The sequence below is a fragment of the Trachypithecus francoisi genome, unplaced genomic scaffold (assembly GCF_009764315.1).
Source record: "Trachypithecus francoisi isolate TF-2019V2 unplaced genomic scaffold, Tfra_2.0 Lachesis_group11, whole genome shotgun sequence".
Lineage (NCBI taxonomy): Eukaryota > Metazoa > Chordata > Mammalia > Primates > Cercopithecidae > Trachypithecus > Trachypithecus francoisi.
In genome coordinates this window covers 66,982,814-67,003,824 of record NW_022681456.1, presented here as the reverse complement: position 1 = coordinate 67,003,824, position 21,011 = coordinate 66,982,814, and the positions used below count along the sequence as shown (strand labels likewise).

The 21,011-nt window shown below is 38.4% G+C and overlaps 1 protein-coding gene and 1 pseudogene across 2 annotated transcripts in view; both read right to left on the bottom strand.

The window, feature by feature from the left end:
* The window catches only part of GRIP1 (glutamate receptor interacting protein 1), a 757,962-nt gene that overhangs the window by 694,608 nt on the left and 42,343 nt on the right, over window positions 1–21,011 (bottom strand). The gene's annotated exons all lie outside the window — the stretch shown is intronic.
* Window positions 18,631–20,610, bottom strand: LOC117090757 (annotated as a pseudogene). The gene has a single exon (XR_004440124.1). The product of XR_004440124.1 is annotated as a gamma-crystallin S-like (transcript).

Genomic DNA, 21,011 nt, shown 5'->3' with positions numbered 1-21,011 from the left:
TGGCCAGGCATTGTGCTAAGTACTTAACTTGGGTGATCTCTTTACAACTCACAAAAATCTTATGAGGAAGGTACTATTTGCATATAAATTTTATAGTAAGAGAAAAATGAAGTCAAGCTACCAGGAGTAGAAGTATCAGAGCCGGGATTCAAACACAGGCAGCCTGTGGAAAACCATCCACTGCTACTGCTGTGTGATCACACTTGTTGAGTGCTCACTGAGTGCCAGGCACTGCGCTAGGCATTCTCATACGTGGAAGAAGAGATTCCTCACAACTTTCCTGGGAGGTAGGTATCATTATTAAACCCAGCTAAGAAAACTGCCACACAAAAAGATTATCCACCTTGCCTAGAGTCACAGTTAGTAAATGATACATCAGGCCGGGCGCGGTGGCTCACGCCTGTAATCCCAGCACACTGGGAGGCCGAGACGGGCGGATCACGAGGTCAGGAGATCAAGACCATCCTGGCTAATGCTGTGAAACCCCGTCTCTACTAAAAATACAAAAAAATTAGCCGGGCGCAGTGGCGGGCGCCTGTAGTCCCAGCTACTCGGGAGGCTGAGGCAGGAGAATGGCGTGAACCCGGAGGGCGGAGCTTGCAGTGAGTGGAAATCGCGCCACTGCACTCCAGCCTGGGCGACAGAGCCAGACTCCGTCTCCAAAAAAAAGTAAATGATAGATCAGCATTAAAACAGAACAAGGAAGACCTGAAAGTATGGTTAATAACTACACCAATGGTAAAGACTAGTGACTTACATCACATTTAAATAAGACTGACCAAGTACAGAAAAGGAATCCAGTCATCTAATCTGCCCATGAAACCTTAAACCTTAAACTTCCATTGCCCTGGACTTCCATGCATAATATCCATATGCCAGCTCCTCGGCTTTTCAAAGGTGAGGATTGGATTAGGCAGCATCAATGCTTTTAACACATCTTAATGAGACAGACATTACCCGTTTTCTTAAGGACCTGACACACTAAGGGTAAATAAATATACAGGGAAAGGGATAGAAAGAGACATCCAGAAACAAGTCAGAAAAAAATACAAGCACCAAAGGCAAGTGAAAACTACTTTTCCAACAGCTGCCTGTGTCTCAGTCAGGTAGGCTGCTAGGCACCAACATTAAACAAAAAAGCCAGGCGAGGTGTGGTGGCTCGAGCCTAATAATACCAGCACTTTGTGAGGCTGAGGCAGGAGGATCACTTCAGCCCTGGAGTTCAAGACCAGTCTGGGCAACACAGTGAGATCCTGTCTCTACAAAAAATTAAAAACATTAGCTGGGTGTGGTGGTGCACATCTGTAGTCCCAGCTACCAGAGTGGTATAAAGGTGTGGGGGAGAGGGGTTGAAGTGAGAGATCGCTTAAGTCTGGGAAGTCGAGGCTACAGTGAGCTGTGATCACGCCACTGCACTCCAGCCCAGGCAACAAAGAGAGATCTTGTCTCAAAAAAATAAAAAATAAAAATTTTAAAAGCCACATTGACAGCCGTCATCTGAGGGTAATTTCTAGTGCATCTACGAGGCTACTGGCTGGCACAAACCTAAGGACAGAAGGGAGCAGGCTCCGAAGGGAGGGATGGAGGAAATAATTTGGCCCAAGGCAGAGATCAGCAACAAAAAAGGGCTTTTGTTTGATCGTGGTGTGTGTGCTGCTTTCCCGTTTACCCATGTACAAAGTCATAAAGACAATCTGTTGCCTTGGTTTGTACAGCAAATACATACATGGGCAATGTTTCCTCTAGTTCTGATGAATTCAGAGCTTAAGTAGAGTTTGGCCCATCACTGCTCACCTTCAGTTTCCCTTGAATGTCTAGAATGGGAAATAAGACTACAGAACAAAATCAATCGTAATAAAACTTCTATAACATAGGATAATATACATGTATTTAAACTTTTCTTTTTGACAAAAGACAGAATACCATCAAATCCCACTCTATTCATTGAAAAGTTGGTGCCAGTCTAAATGCTAACAACTTTCACTAGAGAGGAGAGAGAGCACAGTGGTGATGGGCAGGGGGTAGAGGGATAAAAAATGCCTTAAATAACTCATTACATCATTATGATTTTCTTCCTGTTGTCACACATACACAACCACTCAAATACACAAGAAGTACAAAAGAACACTCCGTACCAGTGTTCAATATGATATCTCCCAAAATTCAGGGCAACAAGATTCATATGGGGGGGATAAAGGACTCTAACTCAGCATTTATTCAGAAAAGTAATATCCCCAATATGTGTTATGAATAGATACAATCTGCCTTTCTCTTCAATAATTTTTAATAATCCATTGCATTTCTACTATGGACAGAAAGGTAATGTAAAAAAATAACTCCCCTCATCCCCCCCCAAAAAAACAAAGACAAATCAAAGAAAAAGGAAAAAAAAGAAGAGTGATGGGCAAATATGATGTTGGTATTGAGACTTTCACATGTAATTGTTGTTTTAATAAATATACAATGTCTAAGAGTTTGTTAGACAGATGAGTTCACTACACATCTGTTGTTCCTCTTGTTACTATTATCAGTCATATGTCACTTATTTCCAATGCCATCCCCATCAACATCCCTGCCACCACAGGAAAATCATGGTCATGGTGTGACAGCAGTCTTGCCACACAAATCAAAGATAATTTTCTTGCACAATCAATGCCTTTGATATCTATACTATCGACTTGTGGGAATTTAACTGCAGTCCACAATCATTAAATTTTACAAACAGCTGTGTTCTAGGCCTATAATGTGCCTCAACATCTCTGAAATAATATTGCCTATATAAGGATAAGTTTAACAACAACAAAAAACAATCATGGCATATTCAGCTGAGGAAAATAAAATAGGAACCCACAGAGTTTTCGCAGAAATAACAACTCATGAATAAAACATCTGCACAGTATACTGCTTCAGAAGGAATCAATCATAATGAAAGCTTCTATGACATAGGATAATATACATGTAGTTAAACTTTTCTTTTTGACAAATGACAGAATACTATCAAATCCCACTCTATTCATTGAAAAGTTAGTGCCAGTCTAAATGCTAACAACTTTCATATGTGCATAGGAGATGGGAGGAAAAGGGGGTACTGCCCCATTCATGCTCAAAGTACAGTTTATACCCAGAAAAATGAATTGAAAACTGAAAGAAAATCTGCAGAAATAGCCCATTCTTTGAGGGGGAAATGTGGAGTTTGGATAAGCAAGTCTCAATTCCATCCACCATATTGCATGTAAAGGTTTATCTTAAAGACTTCCAACAATAAGGCTATGCATTCACTTTAACAGAAGGCTACTCAATACTTTATTTACATATTTACATTCTGCTTACTCTCAAAAAAATGTTATTTAACGTGCAATAAAAGACACATCAAATTAGAGATTATAAAATAGCAGTTGGGCACAGTGGTTATGAACCCAGACTCTGGAAGTAGAGAGGATGGGATCTGAATTCCACCAATACAATGTACTAGATAGGTGACCTTGAGCAAGTTACTTAACATCCCTACCCCTCAGGTTTCTCACCTGGAAAACTGAAATGATAATGCCTTCTTTTTAAGGGACTGTGTGATATACAGGAAGTGCTAGCACAGTGTTCAAACAGTAAGTATTAAAGAAACTATAGGTGCTATTAATTTTGTAACTAATAACAGTAAAAGATTCTAGAAGAATCTATAAATATAGATTGTCCTTAGTAATAATTTTTTTAAAAATCCATATGCTTTCACTAACAATATGTGCACATGACAGTTATAAAAATTAAAGTACTTGATCCCTTCCCTTCTCCAGGAAAAAAAAAGTCATTTCACCTTGATACAAAAGTACACTATAAGAAAACCTGCAAATGTGAGATAAAATGTGTTTCAAGAATTAATCTTATATTTGTTTCAAGGGCCTAAGCAATTGAGACACTGGAGTTTTATATCAAAATAGGATAGCAATGACTTTGGTCTGAAATATTTTAAGTGCAAGATCAAGACCAGCTGGCTATTTTAATCATGCTTTTTATTTTAGAAAACCGCATCTTCTTGTGTCCCCAGACTGAATTAGCTATAAATTGTTTCCCCTAGGACTCAAGCAAAAAAAGTAAGGTATTCGATATTGTATATGTAATTGCTGAAGATTTTAAAAGGGGATTATTTAGCTTTCTTTTTGAGGGTAATCAGCCACTGGTTTCACCTGTTTTGCTAACAACATGGAGGAAGATGTTTACCTTTCAATTAACTTTGACAGAAGGCCACGCATGCAGCTCATCTGAAGGCTGTACTGAGTTATTTGGTGCTGTTAAAAAGCAAAACAGCTAGGAAGCAGTACTATCTTTTATTATTTAGGAATAAAATTTTATCTACAAAGAGCACATTTTTACCCACTATTATTCTCAGAGTGATTTAGCATGACGCAGACTTTAAAGAAGTATTAACACCTGCAGTCCATGCTGAATTATAGTTGACGCCAAAATGGTTTCTGTTTGTGAATTCAAAGACTGACCATAGACTGCTCAACATTGTGAAAGTCCTTCATTGCTCCTGAACATATTATTGAAATAGACTACAACCTGTTAATCCTCATCCAAAACTAATCATAGGACTAAATGAGGGCCACTCAATAAAGTCTGTGCATTTTTAAATAGCACCTAGTAAAAGGACAGATATATGAGTGTGGGAAACCAATGGCTACCCTCTTCAAGATAGTATAAGCTGCACTTGGAGTCCATACTGAAGAAATTCTAGTTAATATAACAAATATCAGGGCCCATCATATAAAGCATCATTTCAACAGTTCTCATCCCAATTACTTCTCTTTTGACTTTCAAATAACATCTCCACATTAAGCTTTTACTAAAGAGAGAGGTGTAATGAATGCAAGGACGTATTTCTAGGCAGCTGAACCACTATCCTAAGAGGGTGTTTATTAATGATTTGGTGTCAATCTAGACAAGGTTTCTATAGGTACACCATGGGACTGTCTCCAAACTCTAATTTTCTATAGGTTTTAATCAGTGATTCAGATGAAGATAAAAGGATATATATTTATGAAATTCATGAGTAATACAAAGCTAAGAGGATAGGTACTATAAAAGAAACAAAATTTAAATGAATGAGCCAACACATAGTGGATTAAACTGAATTCTCTGTTTCTGTGTTCAAACAACTGACTGCACAAGTATGAGATCTGACCTAATAGCAATTCGTGTTTAGAAAAAGGACATAGGTGTTTTAGTTGCCTTCAAGCTAAATCTGAGTTAACAGTATTATACACAGCTTCTCCCAAAAGCCAAAGCAATCTGAACTCACATTTAAAAAATATAACAATGACTACGGAAAGAAAACACACTAGTCCTTTTCTATTACATACAACTATGACCATACCAGGAATTAATGAGTTCAGTTTTAGGTGCCACGTTTAAGAAGGCCATTGATATGCTAGAATATACTTGGGGAGAGTGACAAGAATGTTAGGGAGTTTCAAAACCAGAGATGAGAAAGAACAGAAAGAAATCAAGATGATTAGCCAGAAGAAAAAACTTCGAAAGAATAGGCCAGTGAGGTTGTGTTCACTTCCTAATCGTAGCTAACCCAAGAGCTGTCAACCAGATCTGAGTGCAAAAAGCCGGGACACCGAGCCCCACACAAGTCCTGAGCAGCAGCATGGGCATATAAAACCAGCCCTCCTTCCTGAAACACTGTCTCCCCCGAGCGCAGGAACACCCAACTATCCTAGGTTTCTGCCTACTCCTCTGGCTGCTCCTTCTCAGTCTCCTTTGGAGGCTTCCACTCCTCCTCCTCCCAAACTATAAATTCTTGAGTTCTCAGGACTGGGGCCTTGTACCTTCCTCCCTGTACCCGTCTCCCTAGGCAATCTCACTTACCAACATGGCTTCAAAGAACTGTAAATGCTGATGACTTTTAAATTATACCTACTACCCATATCTTTCCTCCAAGCTCCAGATTTGCACATCCAACTGTCTTCTTGACATTTGTACTTAGCTATCTCATTGGCACCTCAAACTCAACATCTCCAAAACTGAAATCATCATCACCACCTACGAATCCTGCTTCTCCTCCGGAGTTCCCATCTCATAAACAACATCTCCATTCACCCTACTGCTTAAACTAGATGACTGGAAGTCATCCCAGATTCCATGCCTTCTTGACTCAACACATGGAAGCAACCAGTCCAACAAATAGCTAATGCAACCACTCCTCCCTATCTCCACATAATTAATTTAAAACGTGAATCTACTTAAAACACTTCAGTATTGTCCTAGTGACCCTAGGGAGAAAACACTGTTTTTAGAAAGCCATGCCTGACCTGGCCCCTGCTACCTCTACTTGAACCTCAAACCACTCACCTTCACTCCTCCATTGGTTCCAGTTCCAATGGCATTCCTTTATTTATTCAGATACACCAAGATTTTTTCCTTCTGCAGAACTCCATGCAGGTCGTCCCTCTACATATTTAATCTTCACATCTACATCCTCTAGCTTTTTTTTTTTTTTTTGGTCCTTCAGGGCCCAACTTAAATCCTACTTCCTCAAGAAGGTTTCACTTACTGCCTAGTCTAAATGAGGTTCTCCTTCTCATTCTTTCATAGCATCTTGCATTACAGAAATTTGAAATCACATATTTATTCACATATTTGAGAATTTAGTATCTACCTTATCCACCAGGCAAGGGGTCAGCAACATTTTTCTTTAAAGGGCCAGACAGTAAATATTTTAGGCTTTAAGGTCTCTGTTGCAACTACTCAACTCTGCTGTTATAGTACAAAAGCAAAAGAAGAGGCCTGGCTGTGTTCGAATAAAACTTTATTTATAAAAACAGACAGTGAGCTGGATTTGAACTGAAGGCTATAGTTTACAGATCTCCGTACTAGTCTATAAGTTGCAGGAAGGCAGAGACAAGACTGTTTTACCCTCACTACTCTATGTCTGTTGCCTAGAAAAGTGCCTGGCATATAGCAGTCGTACAATAAATAGTTATTGAATGGATAAAATCTGAAAGACTGTCACAGTGAAATTTGCTCCATGTATCTCTGTGAATCAATAAGTACAAAGTATAGGAGAGAAGATTTGTATTCATCATAAGGAAAGCTTCCAAAAGTTCTACCAACCCTACAGAATTATGATACAGATCAGTTAAAATAATGACTGTAAAAGCATTTCGTAAACCACAAATAAAATGTGTGTTATTATCATTAATAATTACAACTGACCAAAAATATGCACAGACTGCCTTCTGAGACAGTGGGATCCCTGGGATATCTAATGAGACCCTTAAGATCCATCTTCCAGGAGTGTTCCAGGACAAACTTTTGCATTGTCAGGAGGTTAAACCAGAAGAGCTCCAAGATGCCTTCCAATCTTAGGTTTCTAAGACATCAGTTAGGACTTGCCCATTAAGAGCAACAGCATATTTATTAACTCCCTATCTTGTGACAAGAGCTTCATATGCCATGATTTATTTAATTCTTGAAACAAATCCTCAACTTTAAATGGTATTATCCTCAGTTTGCAGACGAGCAAGGTGAGACTCAGAACTGCTAAGGTAAAGAGACAGAACCAGAAGCAGAAGCCAGAAAGGACTCTGAATGGTTTTCTTATCACAGACTGCATAGTCATGCTCAGCTATACCAGTCCCTTTTCAGGCATCACACCTAGAACCCCAAATTTACAGACATGCAATTTCTAACGTGCCCCTATATATTTATGACTGAGAGATAAACCCCTCAAAAGCAATTTGCATCAAATTCATTATAAGGTTCTGATGGAATGATGAAGAAATGTGTCTCTCAAAATAGTCATTTTTGAAAACAATTTTCCTTTGAGATATGCTGAATAAATATAACAGCTTTGTAAACAGAAAATAATTTATGTCTAAAAGAAACATTTTCACCTTTTTTGATAAAACCTATTACTTTTCAATCTGCATTTCATAAAAGGAAAAAACAGGTAGCTGAAGTATCAGTCAAGCAATATTATAAATCACCAAATCACATAATTTGGGTAATATTTGCTGAGGAAAGAAAATATTAGGTGCAGCACAAAATATTGCTGTTTCTAATTTTCAAAGACACAACAGACTTGTCATTTCCATACAGAAATACTTACATAAAAATAGGCAATTTTTATTTCAGAAGGGAGTTAAAAATTAATCTGGGTTTTAAGTTAGAGCTATGAGATTACAAATGCTCTTCACTATCTTCAAATAGGTTATCTATCTTTTCTATTTTTTAAACAATGAACATATATAACTTGTGTAATAAAATGTTCAAAAACAATCTGATTAGAGGATGTATTTCTTAATATTTTCTCAGTAATTTATTGGCCAAATCCTTCTTAATTACTTCATCTATCTACTGCTCAGTCATTTGGCCTCATCTAGCTAGAACACAATTGAAAATTAGGAAGAAAGCAGAAAACCTCTGACTATCCCAAATAGATGTGACAAATCCAGTATTCATGCACATTCACTACAGGAGGGCCTTTTGAACACTTGTTGTTATTTTACAGGGAATTCTAATTAACTTGGATAGTTGGTTGCCAAGTCTCCTACAGAGCTGAGGAAGCAAATAAGGAAGGTATGTGTATTAGAGAATGTGGTTGTCTGCCCAATATCCATTCTATTCAGCCTCTAACATGTAGCAGCCATTTTTTCTGGATGGGATGGAGTCCCACCTTCAGGGATATTTTCTGTCAACCATGGTAATAGCAGACTAATCCCATCTCCATTCCCCACTAATTGCTGCAATATATCTAAACCAATAAGTACTTGGAATTCTTCAGGCCTTGGCGATCAGTTCAGGAGTTTGTCCAATCAGCACAAACTCAAGATTTCTACTAAGAATTCTGGGACAAGGATGCTCTCTTTTCTGATGACAAACTATGCAAACTGGCTGGCAAGATGTAAAACTTAAAAATACTGCATTATTTTGCACCATGATGCAAACCAGCCCCAAGATAATCCGTACACATGGAGACAGGTAGATGAATCCTGATCAAGCCACAACAGCACCCAGTCAGCCTCTAAACTTTTCTGGTACATGAGCCAATAAAATGCTTCTACTATTTATGTTAGTCGGTATTGAATTAGATTTTATATTAGCCATGACAATTTCAGTTTGCCCTGGAGAGTCACAGTTTACAGCTACTACTCCAGCATAACTATTAACAAAGTTCTCTTTCATTTCCAAAAGAATTCTGGTTTGAATGATAAATTATATCAGCACCTGTATCATAACTGGTGTGGGCTAAGGGGATGGTATCAGGCAGTTAGGAAAAACCAAAGCACTCACAATGACAAATGAAAACTGTAGAAAACAAGAATATGTAGAGAATGTATTTTAAAAGAAAACAAAAATTCAGCAGCAGTCTGGGGTAATTCAAAATAGAGGCAAATAATCCCATACATATTGAGAGCCTGAGAGGCTATCACACTAAAGCAACTTTTTCCCAAAAAGTTCTAAAGATTTTCTTTAGGAACTATAACAAATGTAACACAAAGGGGGTTTTGTGGTTCATTATATTTGAGAAAACTTCCATTCCATAACCCCCTGCAGAGACTCAAAATACACATTCACATGGTAAAGGCTCAGAATAACCTGGGAAAAAAAGAAAGCTGCCTAATCTTGTTTACCTAGTATTTATCCAATTTACTTGATCACAGAAAACTGTTTTTCTAAAGATACCTATTAATATGCAGTATACAACTATTCTGCTGACATCAATTTCAGAAAAACTGCAGTCAGAAATTAATAACTGAGTCATCAAAAAAATCAAACCACTTTTAGTCCATTTAAGAAGTAGAAAAATATTTATTCTAGAAAGATTTCCTTCCAGAATGGTTAAATGTTTTAAGTGTAAAATAATTGAAGAAATAAATAAATGGAAAAACAAATACTCGCTTTTCCTAGTGAATAGCAGAAAGAATCTCCACTACACAACTAAAATAGCACCTTCTAAGACATTATGACTTTTTGAAGGGTATAGGTCCTATTACCTAAGACAGAAAAAAAGCTAGGAAGACATGCACACATACACATCAGAAATTCTAAGTAGAGTTCTACTCTGATCAAGAAATGTATACGCTGATATTCTGCAGCACATTAAGATGTGCATTATCCCAGAGGTCATATGAACCATAATGACTTTACAAGGGGCTTGAGAAATTGCAATCTTTGCTATATAAATTCTTAGCAAGCTTAGGGGGCTCTTTCATGCTAAAATATAAACATGTGCTCAGGAGAAATGTGCCAGGGTATATTTCACTGTCCCCAAGAGGGGTTCTCTTGACTCTGAATGGAATAAAACAAAAAGCTTCAGAGATGCCTTAAAATAAATCCTGCTATAGCAGACAGACTGGCATCTTCACTACAACTTGGGCCTGGTGAACTCTTGTAATTCAGGAAGTCCTCAGAGCTTTGGAGAAGCACTCTAAAAAGACTTCTGACAGGAATTCCATGTTGAGCATCTGAAATGGAGAGAGTGAGGAGGGAGGGAAAATGAATGATTCGAATAGAGTATCAAATACCCAAAGCCACGCAAGGAAGGAAACAAATAATCCTGGGATGGAGGCAGAGTGTAAACAATCCGGCTTAAGGGCTTCCACCGTGTTGTGATGGTGAGAAAGCAATTTCCCATGAATTTCTACAGGAGGAGGGATACACAATGCATCACTCAGTAGAATCCTCAGCAGCTGACAACAGGGCAGTTGGCATAAAATCAGAAAATGCTGCTGGGCCTCAGAAATATTATCCCCACATGAGAGGCAACAAGAAAGTAGCATTAGAATAGAGTGTGAAGTAGAAACGACCCTGTTGGTTAATTACAAGTCCTGGCTACCATGAGCCCAGCTGTGGTTTACTCTTGGCCCCGCCTCCAGCACCATCACTGTCATCTGCTTCTGCAGTCCTCTCAGGTGGCTGAAGCAAGGATTTAAGAACACAATAGCATTTACTTAATCTGAAACCATGTAATTCTGGGTTATGGGGATGTCTAAAGTCCTTCATGTCATTTGTACTGCAGTAGTTTTAGCTGTCTATATATTTGCTTAAGATGCACTGACACTGTTCTTTGAGAGAGAAGGAGAAACAACACTCTGCTTCGTAGCCTGTGCTTGTGTAAAATGTAAGAAATAAAATGGTTCCTTTCTCTAAAAAAAGATAGGAATTCCAAACACTTGAGAATTTAAAGCCCTGAGATACAAAAATTCCAGCTCTAAATTCATATAAACACACACAACAATAGATAGATAGATAGATAGATAGACAGACAGACAGACAACCAAATACCAGGCAAAAAACCATAGAACAGATAATTCTGAAATAATCATTAATATCATGACCTTTATTTATACGAATAAATAAGACCCTTTATTCTTATTTTAGAAGGATTTTTCATATGTATTCAATTTGAGTCTCACACTAACCCCTTGGACTGAGTAGGTGTTATTTCACTTTAAAGATATGAAAACAGACTCAAAGAAGCTCAGTGCTCACGTGTTCAGCAGTCGATGGAAATGACTGGGTTGAGACTTGTATTTAGTTACTTCCGACCTACTGTCCCCCCACCTTATCTTAACTAGAGTTAAGAATTTTGGAGAAGGAGAATTAAAGTCTGAACTTCCACTAAAAAAACAATGGACGAAGAAATCATCTGGACTGCTCAATTGGAGCCGTGTTTAGAAACAAATAAATAAATTGAAATAATATCATCTTGTATCTGTAGAAGTATTTTTACATAATATTTCAAAATGTTTGTGCATACATCATTTCCTTTGCCCTTTACAATATCCCTATAACATATGTAACACAAGTATGACATCCCCCTGTTTGAGATGAAGGAACTACAATGCCTAGATGTTCAATCAAAGGTTAGTAAAAGATGTATAATTACTAGTACTTAGATCCAATGGAGCTATTCAATCTATAAGACATTTTTAATAATCTAAGAACATCAGTGCTGGTGCTTCTGTCTTCCACTTTCTTCTCCAATTCACAATTGAGCGCTTAGTCAATTGCACTATGCCAAGGGCTCTGGGAAAGGCAAATAAGACAGTGAATCTACTTTCTAGGAATTTACATTTTAGGAGAGCTTTGACAGTTATTTGCACTCAAAATACTAGGAAGAATAAAATGTGTACCATCAGAGATAAGAACAAATTCAGCAGAAGGGAAAGATTGTTCCTGAATAGAAGAATCAGGGAGAGGCTCATGAATAGTTATTATATGTCCCCATTTGCCAGGAACCATCCCAGTTTATGCCTGTTGTCCTTTTGGTGGCCGTTTTTACTCTTAAAGCATCCCCTTTTAAATGATAAATTATATAACCAGCCATTTCATGAAGGTAGTGGCATTAGGTTGGGCCTTGAAGAATTAGGTGTATTTTAATGGGTGGAGAATTAGGAAGAGACTATTAATAGATAGAGGAGAACAAGAAAGCCAAAGACAGAGGCAGGAAAAATAAAATGTGGCAAATTAAATATTGTAGATAATCTACAAAGGTGGTTACAAATGATTTTCCCCTTTCCTATATGTGTATGCTGTTCTACCAATCAAGAGGTGGACTCTCTTTCCCTTGTATCCGGGCTGGCCCCGTAATTTGTCTTGACCAACAGAATGCACTGGAAGTAATGTGGTGACCAGCTCCAGGTCTAGCCCTTAAGAGGCTAGGAAGCTTCTGCTTTTGCTCTTGGAAAAAGCAACCAAGAAAGTCAAAGACAGAGGCAGGGAAAAAGCATCCCCAAAACAGCCTGCAGCTGCTTCAGCCAGCCCCACTGGGGTGCCCGTTATATGAACAGAGAAGCCATTGGGGCTTTTTTTGGCACCAGCAGATAACACGTAGGATCACAGAACATCCCAGATACCACATAGAATCACAGAATATCCCGAATGGCTCCGGTTGCAGAATTCTGAGAGGTAATAATTGCTTATATGTTAGGCTACTAAATTCTGAGATGGTTTGTTACACTGCAACAGATACCTGAAATACTGAGTTGAACATGAGGATTTAAGTTTGGCTGAGGTGTGGTTGGTTAGTGTCCTCTGCTGTCCTGGTCTCACCTCAGCTTTAGGAAAGCCCTGGCTCCCTGTATCTCAGGGCTGGGGGGCTTTCTCAGTGGGTTCTGTCCCTTGTGTGGTGGTAGGAGACCCCCAAAAGTCTGGGCCCAAGACTGTTTCCTCCCCTCCTCTAAGCCTACACCAGCAAGACAGACTTTCCCAGATCTCCCTCCCTGCCTCCAGCCTTTCTTGTGAGCTCCCAGGGAAGGCCACGGAGGAGAGCCTCCAAGTGGGCACTAATGTCCCTTGTGTCTGCGACTCTCTTTGGTCCTACACACTCACCCTGTCGCACATGCGGCCTTTAGCAATCTGTTACAATTTTATCTGAATTCAATTTACCTATGTCTATGGCAGCTCTGCCTTCCTCTTGAGTTCTCCAACAGATAGCCCAGGCCTGCACTCAGTCTTTCTTTGGAGGTGCCTGGTTTTCCTTGGATTTTAGGCTAGTTTGTTTCCCTGAAACATCAGCTCTCTGATGGGTTCAAGAAAAGTTAAAATGTCAGATATTACTTCTTGTGTCAGGTTCCTACAAGCCAGGCAGAAACCAGAAGTCCAGAGTTGGCTTTTAAAATGTGGTCCACAGAGGTCTCTTGGATGGTCTCTGGTGGGGAGCCCCCAGGAAAAGGGAGGGTGAATAAACGGGCCTCTGAACACTCCATTTCTGTCTCAGCCAGTCAGCTCCATTTTGTAAAACCAATTTTAGATAGTGAGCTTCAGCATAACGGGATATGTGACTAAAAACAGTTGGAAAACCACGGACCCACAGCATGATTTCAGATGCATCAAGTAAGTACTCCCTTCCCCCACCCTCTTCCTCTCTATTTGTTTCCCAAAGCCTAAAATCCAGCTGGGAAAGAAAAGCTTTTCACACCACACTCAGGGATAAAGTTTAAAATGCATATACTTCAAGGGGAAGTTGACTTAAATTCACATTATTAAATGGGGCTGATAACAGGTTTTTTCACAAAGCAGGTTTTAATAAGAACAACAGAACACAAAAACTGTGGATTGAGAAAGGAGTAAAAAGGAGCCTTGAGTTGGAGACAGAAATGACTGCCAAAATGATCATTCAGGCGCAAAAGGCAAACTTCCTACTTCACAATTTTACCCACAGCTGGCACAATACACACGCACGAATATGTGCCTACAGGAGAAACAGGCAGTCCAACAATCTGCTTAGCAGCTGCACAATGCAAACAGCCATAGTTAGGACCTCAGGAGGCCTTCGTGGTGATAAGATGTAAATACAGACACTACCTTCTCAACCAGCTCACCTGGGAGTTGTAGGTGCACAGAGGCTCAGCCCCACGGCTGGCCCTGACTACACAGAACTGTAACACAAAAGGATGTAACATGAAGGAAAGAAGGGAAGTATGTTAGAGATGTACATCATAAAAAATGGTCGCTGTAAAGTTACTCAAAATAAGAGTAGTAGAAAAGGTAAATGCTTCTTCAGAAAGTACCTTCCGTTTCTAAGCTTTACATAATCATTGAAGGGAAACCTACCCAGCCAGAGAGGTAATATCTAGAAAAATTGTTAATATTACTGAACGTTACTGCTATAATTTCAAATGAGGATGACTAGGCCAGAAACAGCATTAGCAACTTTCAAATCAAGTCTTAGGTAAACATGTTAAAAAAGAGAATAGATGTGGAATTTATCCTATAATCCCTATAATTAATTACTAAAATAGACAGTGGATTTACAATATACACACACACGCACACACACATGCACACACACACACACACACACACAAAAGATTAATGTAAAAACCCGAAATAAGAGAAATCATTATTTTCTGAAGAAGGAATTTGGACCTCTCAATTAATACCTCAAAAGTTAAGACTTATAAGAAACAAAAATTAACAACCATACTCTTGAACTCAGTTAAAGACTTCCTTTAGTTGTTAATTATGTACATAAATTTCAGCTTTGTAATCAAAATATGAACCCCTCTAGAAGTTTGCTTTTTTAGTAACTTCTTTTTTTGCACTTTAAATATTAAGTGAAAAGAGGCACTTAATATATACTTGAGGAACAAATGAATAAATGTAGAAAACAGAGTTTTCAGTACTACCACAAAGCATAACATCATACTCCACTTTTTATGATGTTGTGCAGAGAAAGTTTTGATTTAATGAATCATTGATCTTGCTTTATTTCACAGTGTGTCTCATGAAATTTTGGTCCGTCAACATTTGCATCATTTTTTAAGCCTCCATATAACAAACATTTTTTTTTTTTTTTTTTTTTTTTTGAGATGGAGTCTCACTCTGTCGCCCAGGCTGGATTGCAGTGGCGCGATCTCAGCTCACTGCAAGCTCCGCCTCCCGGGTTCACGCCATTCTCCTGCCTCAGCCTCCAGAGTAGCTGGGACTACAGGAGCCCGCCACCATGCCCGGCTAGTTTTTTGTATTTTTTAGTAGAGACGGGGTTTCACCGTGTTAGCCAGGATGGTCTTGATCTCCTGACCTCGTGATCCGCCCATCTCGGCCTCCCAAAGTGCTGGGATAACAAACATTTAATGTCTAAAAACATTTAAATATCACTAACACTGAAGGAACTGTTAACTTAAACTGTCACAAAGTGTTAACTGAAAACAGACACTTAAAAGCACTCATTCATTCATTCAGAGACAAGGTCTTGCTCTCTTGCCCTGGCTGCAGTGCAGTGGTACAATGATAGCTCACTGCAGCCTTGGATTCCTGGACTCAAGTAATTCTCCCACCTCAGCCTTCTGAGCAGCTGGGACTAAAGGTACGGGTGGTCTGGCAAATTTTTAAAAATGTTAATTATTTTATTTTTCAACTATATAAAGTATTGGTGACATAAAATAAACTCCACATATTTAAAAATATATAATCTGGACCCAGTGCAGTAGCTCACACCTATAATCCCACTATTTTGGGAAACCAAGGTGGGAGAATCACTTTAGTCCAGGAGTTCGAGACCAGCCTGGGCAGCATGGTGAAACCCCATCTCTACAAAAAAATAAAAATTTAGCTGGGCATGGTGGTGTGCACTTATAGTCCCAGATACTCTGGGAGCCAAGACAGGAGTTAAAGGCTGCAGTAAGCTATGATGGCACCACTGCACTCCAGTCTGGATGACAGAGCAAGACCATGTCTCAAAAAAATATGAAACAAAATATAAAATTTGATAAGCTCTTTGACATACATATACCCAAGAAACCATCACCACAATCAAGATGGAATTGGATATCCATATATAAAAAATGTGTTTCATCACTCTCAAAAATTTCCTTATTATACTTTTTGTTGGTCTCTTTTCTCCCATCATGTTCCATCTTCCATCCCTCCTTCTTCCTGTCCCCCAGCAACAGCAACAAAAAGATCTGTTTGCATTTCTTCAAATTTTATACAAATGAGATCATGCAGTTAAACATTCTTTCTGAGGAGGTCAACTTTGTTTAATTCAGCATAATTATTTTCAGATTCATCTCTGTGGTATCATATATCAATAGTTAATTTTTTAATTACTGAGTAGTGTTTGTTGTACGAATATACTACAATTTATTTTTTAGTTAATTGACACATAATAATTGTACATATGGGGTACATAGTAATGTCTTGATACATACAAGTATAATGATCAAATCAGAGCAATTAATATCCACCACTTCAAACACTTATTTTATTGTGCAGGAAACATTCCAAATCCTCTCTTCTAGTTAGCCAAAAATATATAATAAACTATTGTCAATTATATGCATCCTAATGCGCTACAGAACACTAGAATTTATTCCTCCTATTTATACCTTCTCCTAGCTGTAATTTTATATCCTTTAACCAATCTCTCCCTATCCCCCCATTCCCTTTTCCTTCCCAACCTCTAATAACAACTATTCTAGTATCTACTTCTATGAGATCAAGTTTTTAAGTTTCTGCATATGAGTGAGAACATGCTGTACTTATTTTTCTGGTCCCGGCTTATTTCACTCAACATGATATCCTCCAGACTCATCCATGTTGCTGTGAAAGACAGCATTTTATTTATTTTATGGCTCAATAGTATTCCATGGTGTATATGTACTACAGTTTCTTCATCCATCTGTTGATAGATACTTAGGTTGATTCCCTATCTTGGCTATTGTGAATAATGCTGCAATCAACATGGGAGTGTTCTCTCATATACTGATCTCTTCTCTATACTCTATAGCTATATCTTCCATATACCGATTTCCTCTCCTTTGGACATATATCCAATAGTGGGGTTGCTGGGTCATATGGTAGTTGTTTTTGCAATTTTCTGAGGAACTTCCATACCGTTCTTTATAGTGGCTGTATAAGTTTACATCCTATCAACAGTTACACCAGTTTATTTATCCATTCACCTATTGCTAGACGTGTGGGTTGTTTGCAGTTTTGACTCTTACAAATAAGGCTGATATTAATATTTATGTACATGTATTTTTATGTACACATGCTTTTATTTTCCTTTTATATACCTATGAGTGGAAGGGTTTGATGATTTAGTAGTAACATTTCAACTATTCCAGAAACTACCATGTTGTTTTACACAGTGCTTGTACCATTTTACATTCCCATCTACAATGTTTGGGAATTCTAGTTCCTTCCTGCCCTTGCCAACCCTTAGTGAGGTCAATCATTTTAATTTTAACAATTTGAATAGATGTGTGTAGGTAGCTCATTGTGAGTTTAACTTGCATTTCCCTAATGACAAATAATGTTGAGTATCTTTTTTTTTATTTCAACATTTATTTTAGATACAAGGGGTACAGGTGCAGGTGTGTTACATGGGTATGCCACATGGTGCTGAAGTTTGAGGTATGGATCCTGTCATCCAGGTAGTGAGCACAGTATCCAATAGGTAGTTTTTCCACCCACGCTCCCCTCCCTCCCTCCCACCTCTAGTAGTTTATAGTGTCTGTTGTTCCCATGTTTATGTTCATGTGTGTTGAGCATCTTTTTTTATGTTTGTTACCCATATATATTCTTTGCTTAACTATCTGTTCAAATCTTTTGCCCACTTTTAAAATTTTGGTTGATTTATTATTACTGAGTTTTGAGAGTTCTTTATATATCTAGATACAGGATCAGATACATGTTTCACAATTATTTCCTCTCAGGCGGTGGCATATCTTTCAAAAAGTCAACATTTTTAGAGTTGAGAAAGTCTAATTTATTATTTCTGCATGTTTAGATTATGTTTTGGGGTAACTTACTAAGAAATCTTTGCCTAACCCAAAGTCATAAAGGAGTTCTCTAGTTTTATTACAGAAGAATTACAGTTTTAGGTTTTACATTTAAGTCACTTTGAGTTAACTTTTTAATATGATATAAAAGATAAATGGAAGCACGTAATTTCCATAGGGATCTCTAATTTGTTTCCACACTGTTTGTTAAAAAGATAATTCTTTCTCCACTAAATTACCTTTGCACTTTTATCAAAAAGAAGTTACCCATAAATGTGTGGGTTTATTTTGGATTCTCCATTCTGTTACCTCGATTTATTGCCTTCTTGATACCACACTGTGTTGATTATTGCAGCTTCATAATACATGCTAAATCAGTTACTTCTGTTCTTTATTTTTTTTCAGTTGTTTTTGCTAAGTCGTTTGCATTTCCATATGAAATTTATCATCATTTTGTCAATTTCTACTAAAAAAATGTCTGCTGGGATTTTATTGGGATTGAATCTACACATTAAGCAGTGGAATCCAAAACTTCCACTCTCACCCTTTCCTCCCTCCCTGTCACCCTCACACTAATAGTGGTAGATTCCAATACCCCAGGGTCCAATGGACCAGAAGCTAGAGGGCAAGATCAAACCGGGGCACGGTGCCTCCTGCCAGTATATGTCTCTATGGGGATCCAAAGCTAGTTCCCTCTTTTACATTTTCTCATCTTTTTCTTTGCTTTTCTTTGATTTTTTTTTCTCTTTTCTCTTTCTTTCCTTCGTTCCATCTAAGAATATTACAGATTAGCTCCCCTGTTTTCTTGCCACAGTCAATACCAGGACCTTCCAGCCAAGGTTCAAAGTTTCACAGCTGTTTCTTAATTTTCAGGTCCCTGAAGCAAGCAAAAAGCCCTTTTGAGACTGTTCATACTTGGGGATCTTTGGATCCTTTTTTAACAAGAAGTTAGAAAAAATAAAAATGTTTTCCTTCCATCACTTATCACCCTCTTTTTCATTACCTTCTATGACTCTTGAGAAAGATGAAACACAAACAAATAATCATGATGCCCAACGGACTGCAGATTCGTGTGCATTTCTGAAGAGGAACTGACCCTAAGGAGTTCTGGCTGGGTCCATGTTAGGAAGAGCAAAGGCAAGAATCTAAGGAGGGAGGACAGACCTGCAGCCATAGACACTGAGGGACACGCAACAAAATCAACTGACTAAGAAGAGGGAGAGCGTTTTAAACCAGACCTATGAAAGAAAACTAAGAGAAGGGGGGGGGGGCAGCAGGCGCGGAAATCTGGGCAAAGGCAGCATGTCTGAAATAGGACTTACTGGTTTTCTGATCCTAAAGGCCATTTGGCCGTTCACTGGGCCTATTTGTTTTTTTTTTGTTTTGTTTTGTTTTTTTTTTGTTTTGTTTTGTTTTTTTTTGACTTTCTAATCTTTTAATGAGATCTCATTTTGTTTGGCACAAAGATCTAGATCAGTGATCTGGTGGATGTGTTGCTTAGTGTAACTGTCCACTGTGGCGAGCATTATATTGCTGGTCCCTAGAAGCATTTAAGGAGAGGCATTATAGTCAGCAGTGGGATGCATGCCAACTGTTTTATTGATGATGCCTATTTGGACCACAAGGCCAGCCAGCATTTGGGCCTTAGGAAGAATATGGCCCCATTCATGTCATTACTCCACAATGCGGCGGAAAGACTGGACAGCTGGGGAAACTGCACCCCAATCGATGGGCTTCCGGTACTCCTTCTTGTCCAGGAGGTACTGCCTGCCACGGTAGTTGGGTAGCTCATAGAAAATCCAGACACCCTCCAGCACCTTACAGGAGTGGATCTCTCGCATATGAAATTGCTCCATGATGGAAGGGCAATCTTCAGTGTTTCATACATCTGACCATTAAAATCCCCTTTCTCAAAGATCTGAATCTTATACTGGCCTCCACTAGGCAGATGAACGGCTCTGCAGGAGCTGAGGCGGTCATTGAGGCCCATCCAACGCTGGTATTCAGGGTACTCTCCCTGGGGTAAGATGTACGTGTACCCAGCAAAGTTGGGCCTTTCATAAACAGCCCAGGTGCCTCCTTCCACTTTAATGGAGTTGCAGCGACTTAGGTATGTGTGGAAATCTGCACAGTCGCAGTCACAGTCATAGCGACGGCCTTGAAAATTTTTGTCTTCATAGAAGGTAATCTGAAGTAGAGGCCAGCAGAGAAAGAGCTGAGGAGTTGGAGGGCTTAATTCACAGATAAAAATTAGGAATATAATGCCTACTTTAGAAATTTCTTTCTCCTCAATTTTGAGGAAAAATATGTAGTTGTACGTCACGTTACAACATTGCTTTCTGACAACTTCAGTTGTCACACTGGGCCTATTTGTAAGTCAAAGCCTGACTGTGTAGTAAAATGACTACTAAAAAAAAAAAAGAAAGAAAGAAACCTACCATCTTATTTGCATTCCAAATGCAAAGTCTAAATTATAAATTGTAGATAGCAGAAGTATTATGACCATAGTCATTTCACATACGGAATTCTAAACTCTCTTAGAAACTTACAAAAGATCATTAATACAAATGGCTACTCTTCCACATTTAATTTTATTTAATTCCTGGTACAATGACAAAAAATGATACATACACATGTATTTTAGTCAAAAGATCTTTACAATAATATGTTTGTCATAATTATTCCTAGTCAGTAATTCCCCCACTAATAATGTTTAAAAACTTATCTCAATTTAAAGAAATCATGACATTTTTCTCACTGCCATTTGTTTTTCTT